We start from the raw sequence: 7,500 nt of genomic DNA, 5'->3' as shown, positions 1-7,500 counted from the left end.
AGGGCGTCGCCATCAAGGCATAAAACGCCAGCACCAGCGCTAGCAACAGCGGGGAAGACAGAAGCGCGGGAGGCGCCATCTTAATCCAGCGGGGAAGAAGGCAAAGCGCGGGAGGCGCCATTTTGTTAAATCGGGGAAGAAGGCAAAGCGCGGGAGGCGCCATCTTAGATTTTCAAGATGCCAAAGACTGGCTATATCACTGCCTTCGATAATGCAATAGAAGACTGGACCACGTATGTGGAAAGAGTCGAGGTATATTGCGAGGCAAACGAAATAGCCGATGAGAAAAAGGCATCGGTATTGCTAAATTTAATGGGCGCAAGAACGTACGGCCTATTGCGGGACCTTATTACTCCAGCCAAACCGAAGGCGAAGAGTTTTAACGAACTTGTTGCTTTCCTACAGGAACACCTAAATCCTACACCGCTGCTGATAGCAGAAAGATTTAAATTCCACAGGAGAAATCAGCATAAAGATGAGAGCAATGCTGATTATCTTACGGAACTACGCAAGCTATCAAAGCACTGCCAGTTCGGAGCAGGACTGGCAGATACCTTACGGGACAAATTTGTCTGTGGACTCCTGAGTGAAGGAACCCAGAAGAGGTTACTCTCAGAGAAAGAGCTGACACTAGATAAGGCTTTCAGCGTGGCAGTATCGTACGAAGCAGCAGCAAGGGGAGCTGCGGAAATACAACAAAAGCCACAGGAATACGGCACCCACGAAATGACACGGGGATTTGCAAAATGTTATCGCTGCGGCAGAACAAACCATGACCAGAAGGACTGCTGGTCCAAGGACAAAATATGCAGGCAATGCGGAAAGATGGGACACATTGCACGAGTTTGCAGGTCTGGGAAGAAGACCAACGACAACAAAAAGGCTACTAAGGAACCGTACAGGAAAGTACAAAAGATGACGGACAGTAGTTCCGAAGACCAGATGAGCGATAGTGAATCCGGGAACAAGAGACTAAGCTGTCTCAAACTTCACAACGTAATCGCAAAAGAGGATCACCGAACCATTTGGGTCACCCTCACGATAGCAGGGTCCCAAGTCAAAATGGAATTGGATACAGGATCAGCTCTAACCGTCATGAATCGACGAGACTACGAGCGGCTATTCTCACACATACCCTTGAGAGAGACATCCATTGTCTTGAGGACGTATACGGGGCAAAAAGTATACCTCAGAGGAAAAATAAGGGTGCCTGTCGAATACAACGGCAAGAAAATACGGAAATTGTATCTCTACATACTGCAAGATGGTGGACCACCGTTATTGGGACGTGAATGGATCAGAAAGATAAGTTTAGACTGGCACTCCATTCAGGCACTGACGGTGGCTGGTAAAAAGGATGATGACGTCACTCCTGGACGATTGTCAACAATCTTAGCTGACGCCAAAGAGGTATTTCAACAAGAACTGGGCACTCTTAAAGGCGTAACTGCCTCGATAAAAATAGAGGAGAATGCAATTCCCAAGTTCTTCAAAGCAAGACCGGTACCATATGCAATTCGCCCAGCCGTCGAGGCAGAGCTGGAGAATCTGGAGAATGCAGGTGTGTTATCTAAGGTAGACTGGAGCGAGTGGGCGACACCCATCATTCCTGTCATGAAGAAAACGTTAAACAATAAGTCTGAGGAGCCAAGGAAGGTTCGCATCTGTGGGAACTTCAAGGTGACGGTGAACCCAGTCCTTCACACAGTACAATATCCTCTTCCGAGGATAGAAGACATCTTCGCCTCACTATCTGGAGGGAAGCGTTTTACAAAAATTGACCTAGCACAAGCATATTTGCAGATGGAGGTTGAAGAATCCTCTAGGAAGTATCTCACGATAAACACTCACAAAGGTCTTTACCAGTATAATCGACTGGTATTCGGAGTAACATCAGCTCCGGCGATATGGCAAAGAGCGATGGAACAAGTCCTGCAAGGGATTCCGGGGACTCAGTGTTACTTGGACGACATCCTAGTGACAGGTGAAAATGACAGTGAACACCTTGCCAACCTAGAGCAGGTGCTCACTAGACTACGGGAACATGGGCTACGAGCCAATCGCCCCAAGTGCGAGTTTTTTAAGAAACAGATATCGTATTGTGGCCACGTGATTGATGGAGAGGGGTTGCATAAGTCCCCTGACAAAATTGAAGCGGTAGTTAAGGCTCCAGCGCCTGAAAATGTGTCGCAACTGAGGTCATTCCTCGGATTGGTGAATTACTACCATAAGTTTTTGCCGAATTTGTCCACAATTCTGCACCCACTGAACGCCCTACTACGGACGGGAGTAGCATGGAAATGGAGCGATGAATGTAAGCGGGCCTTTCAGAAGAGTAAGGACCTAATCACTTCAAGAGAAGTATTGGCTCACTACAACCCATCACTACCGATAAGACTGGCGTGTGATGCGTCTCCCTACGGCATTGGAGCGGTACTGTCACATAAATTCCTTGATGGTTCAGAGAGGCCGATAGCTTTTGCGTCATGCTCGTTAACTTCAGCCGAGCGTAACTACGCCCAGATTGACAGAGAGGCCCTCAGCCTGGTGTGGGCGGTGAAGAAGTTCAATCACTACCTGCACGGTCAGAAATTTACTCTACTAACTGATCATCAACCTCTTGTCTCCATTTTCAACCCTCAGAAGGGCGTACCGATAATGACAGCACAACGGCTACAGAGGTGGTCCCTTTTCCTAGGGGCACACCAATATGACATCGAGTACAAAGGAACTAAACAGCATGGGAATGCTGATGGATTGTCGCGCCTACTGTTGCCGACGGTGGAAGAAGAACTTGCAGTGGATCCAGTGGAGATATTCCACTCGACCATAGTCGAATGTCTCCCTGTGACGAATGCAAACATAGAAAAGGAAACACGAAATGACCCGACACTCTCCTGGGTCTATGATTTAACGGTGAAGGGATGGCCAGCACATGGCGAACCACTGCTGCCAGCATTCTCGCCGAGAACAGAACAGCTGTCAGTGTGCAGAGGAACCTTGATGTGTGGATCCAGAGTAGTAATTCCACCCAAGTTGAAGGATAGAGTGCTCAATGAGCTTCATGAGGGTCATCTGGGAGGGGTAAAAATGAAGAACTTAGCCAGAGCGTTTGTGTGGTGGCCGGGAATCGATAGAGAAATCGAAGAGATGACCAAGAGCTGTACAGGATGCCAGAAGGTCCAAAACGCCCCGCCACAAGCCCCTCTACATCCATGGGAGTGGCCCTCATCTCCATGGCAAAGGGTGCACATTGATTTTGCTGGTCCCTTTATGGACTCGATGTTTTTAATTGCGGTGGATGCACATTCAAAGTGGCCAGAGGTAATAAAAATGTCCTAAACCACCACAGAAAAAACTATCACAGTCTTACGAACCATATTCGCCAGGAATGGGCTGCCTGAACAGATTTGCTCTGACAATGGACCACAGTTTGTGTCTGAAGAGTTCCGGAGGTTCTTAAAGAACAATGGTGTTAAGCATTACACATCTGCCCCATATCATCCAGCCACTAATGGATTGGCCGAGAGGTTTGTTCAAACATTCAAGAAGGCTATCAAGGCAATGTGTAATGAAGATATACCCCTACAACACAAGGTGGATAACTTCTTGTTTGCCTACTGGAATGCGACACATGCGGTTACCAACCAAACTCCAGCCATGATGTTCTTCAATCGAAGACTACGATGCCGCTTGGATTTGGTTAAGCCAAACGTCCGAAGAGATGTGGAGAACAGGCAGTTTCAAAATATGAATGAAAGGCCGACCAGGAGTTTTAAGATCGGTCAACCAGTTTTGGCCCGGGACTACCGCACAGAGAAATGGCAGCCAGGAACGATCTGTACACGGCAAGGACCTCTAATGTATACCGTGGACGTTGGAGAGAGCATTGTAAGACGCCATGCTGACCAGATTCTAGAGTCACTGGAAAACGTCAACTCCACACCACGATCTTGTCCAACGTAAGATCCTTTTCTGATAGAAGCCGTTTCTGGGTTCCTTCACTTTGAAGCCCACACACAAACTTGTCCCTTAAAGTATCTGCTAGTCCCGTTCCAAACTGGCAGTGTTTCGATAGCTTGCGCAGTTCCGTTAGATACTCAGCATTACTTTCATCTTTATGCTGGTTCCTTTTGTGAAACTTAAATCTTTCTGCTATCAGCAGCGGTGTGGGGTTTAAGTGGTCCTGTAGGATTGACACTATGCTTTCAAAATCCTTTTCTACTGGCTTCTCTGGGGTTACTAGGTTTCGTAGTAAGCCGTACGTTTTTGCACCCATGGAATTCAACAATACCAGCGCTTTCTTGTCATCTGGCACTTCATTCGCCTTGCAGTATACTTCTATGTGTTCGACATATGTCGTCCAATCTTCGACTTCATTGTCGAACGCTGTGATACTGCCACTCTTCGGCATTTTTGGGTGTGGTTAGACTGGCTTAAAATGGCATCTCCCGCGCTTTCCTTTCTTCCCCGCTGCAGCTTAAAATGGCGTCTCCCGCGCTTTCCTTTCTTCCCCGCTGCGGCTTAAAATGGCTTCTCCCGCGCTGCTGTCAACGCCGCTCTCGGCGGTCCTCGTGGCAAATGGCGACGCCCTGTGGGTTTCGTGCGCTGCTGCTGCCAATGCCGCTCTCTGCGGTCCTCGTGGCAATGGCAGCGCCTCGCGTTTTCCTGCGTGCCTCTCTCCCCCGTGGATGCTGCTCGGCCCTTGAACACTGGCTGCGCTCTGCTGTCTCTCGTCTCTCTCCCCCGTTGACGCCGCTCGGTCCTGAACACCGGCTGCGCCCTGTGTGCTCTGCCCTCTCTCTCTCCCCCGTCGACGCTGCTCGGCCTTTTTCTGTGCCGCTCGATCGGGTTCTAGCCTGCCGCTGTCCGGGAAGGGTCCGCGCAGTACCTGTTGCCAGCCCGTTTCGCTGGACCACCGTGACTGGAAAGCCAAGCCTGCCTCTCGACAGCCTCCCCTGCGATGCTCAAATCTCCGCTGGATGACTGGGGGGTTGCCCGTGGTCGACGCCCGTGCTTCTGGACTCGGCCTTCTTCCACTGTTCTCCAGGAGCGAATCCCTGGGAGGTGATGCAGAGTTGCAGGTAGGTTCGAATCTGCCTCGTCGCCAATGTTATATCCGTGTATCTTAATGTTGTGTCCTTCAATAATCAGACAACAGACTGCAGGGAACGATTCAACAGGTGTTTACTGAATGAGGGTTACTCTAGAACTAACTATACAGATCACTACTCAGGGTTTATATACAGGTGTGGTCACTGCCGGTACTACAGTATACAGGAGCTGTAAAAGGTAGTTCTCTCCCTTAAGGTATATATACATTACATACATTACACTCTGTATCTCTCCTCGCTGTCTGTCTGTCTGTCTCTCTCTGTGTCTGTCTGTCTCTCTGTCTCTCCTCTCTGTCTTTCTGTCTCTCTGTCTGTCTTACTCTCTGTCTGTCTCTGTCTCTGTCTCTCTCTCTCTCTGTCTCTCTCTCTCTCTCTCTCTCTCTCTGTCTCTCCCTGTGTATGTGTGTCTCTCTCTCTATCTCCCTCTCTCTCTCTCTATCTCTCTCTCTCTCTGTCTTTCTGTCTGTCTGTCTGTCTCTCACACACTCTCTCTCTCTATCTCCTTCTCTCTCTCTCTCTCTATCTCCCTCTCTCTCTATCTCCCTCCCTCTCTCTCTCTGTCTCTCTATGTCTCTCTCTTTCTCTAGCTGTCTGTCTGTCTCACTCTCTGTCAATTCAATTCAATTTCAATTCAATTCAAATGCTTTATTGGCATGAAAGTTTACAGGGAACCATATTGCCAAAGCTTACATAACAAAAAGTACAGTTTTCCAACATTCTGTAGGTGTCAAACAATTTTGACCTTCGTTGGGTACATACAATATTAGTTTAAACAATATTAATTTAAACAGTCGTTGAACATCGTTGGGTACATTCAGTATTAATTTTAAACAGTCCTCAGGTTGTGACATGTTGTTACATATTTGGCACCAAGGTATGGTCTGTCTCCTTCTCCCAGGACTAATCTTAATTTTGACAGGTCATCCAATTCTTTGAAATCTGGGGTTGTTTGGCTGAGCTTGTCAAATAATATGTTTCTTGTTGTGTTGAATTTTTCACACTTTAGGAGGAAATGCATCTCTGTCTCAACCTCGCCGGCCAGACATTGATCACATATTCTATTCTCTCTAGGCTGCCAGGATTTCTTGTACCTTCCTTTTTCAATTGCCAGTTGGTGGTCGCTTAGTCTGTACCTGGTGAGGGTCTGTCTCTGTTTTGTGTCTCTGATGGTCGAGAGACAGTCTGCCAGTTTATATTCTCTTTTTAGGGCCCGGTAACATTCTAATCTGCTTTGGCTTTTGGTTATTTTGTTCCAATGTTCCAGGTAGGTTTCTTTGCATTGTTTAATGATTTGGTTCACTCGGATTGGTGTTTGGACGGCAGTGTTGGTCTGGGACTGGTCAGGGTCCGGCTGAGTAGGAGTACTTAGTTTCAGTAGCAGCTGACTCAGGGGACTCTTTTCTGGGTTTAGCTCTTGGGTCTGGAAGGCTTTAAAATGAAGGGTGTCTGGGGAGCTAGATTTGAGGTCTCTCTCTCTCTCTCTGTCGCTCTCTCTCTCTCTCTCTGTCTCTCTCTCTGTCTCTCTCTATCTGTCACTCTCTGTCTTTCTCTCTGTCTGTCTGTCTCTCTCTCTCTGTCTCTCTCTATCTGTCTCTCTTTCTGTCCAATTCCAATTCCAATTTTCCAATTCAAATGCTTTATTGGCATGAAAGTTTACAGAGAACCATATTGCCATATTATCTGTCACTCTGTCTCTCTCTCACTGTCTCTCTGCTCTCTCTCTCTTTCTGTCTGTCTCTCTGTCTCTCTGTCAGTCTCTCTCTCTCTCTCTCTGTCTCTCTGTCTCTCTATCTGTCTCTCTCTGTCTCTCCTCTCTGTCTGTCTGTCTGTCTCTCTGTCTGTCTCTCTGTGTCTCTCTCTGTCTCTCTCTCTCTGTCTCGCTCTCTGTCTCCCCCTCTCTCTCTCTCTCTATCTCCCTCCCTCTCTCTGTCTTTCTGTCTGCCTGTCTCTCTCTCTCTCTGTGTCTGTCTCTCTCTCTCTGTCTCTCCCTGTGTGTGTCTCTCTCTATTATATATAGATATATATATATCTCCCTCTCTCTCTCGATGAACTCTGGGGGTCGGATGTATGGAATCTGCTGCTTGCCCTGGTACAGGGAGAGTTAATGTTGAGGGAGTTGGGTTGGGACTGACTACACCAGCAGCAGCAACAACACTTGGCTCCGGAGTTTGTCTCTCCAGATTCCAGCGGCGTGTCTGAGATCCCGGAGCAGGGAGCGACTCACATTCCCACAACCCCTGGTCCTCGGTAAGTCAGGCTTGATCTCTCCTCCGCTCGAAGAGGGATGACTTTCCCCGGGGCCTGGTGTTTAGAGCTGACGGGGGTCCCCGAGATCTCCAACTCAGCCTGTGAGCCCAGATAACACACGGTGAGGAACTCTCAGCCC

This window comes from Somniosus microcephalus, unplaced genomic scaffold, assembly GCF_052327205.1.
Source record: "Somniosus microcephalus isolate GS21.2 unplaced genomic scaffold, FLI_Smic_1.0 unresolved_chr2, whole genome shotgun sequence".
Taxonomy (NCBI): domain Eukaryota; kingdom Metazoa; phylum Chordata; class Chondrichthyes; order Squaliformes; family Somniosidae; genus Somniosus; species Somniosus microcephalus.
Note: the sequence above shows the minus strand (reverse complement) of the source record.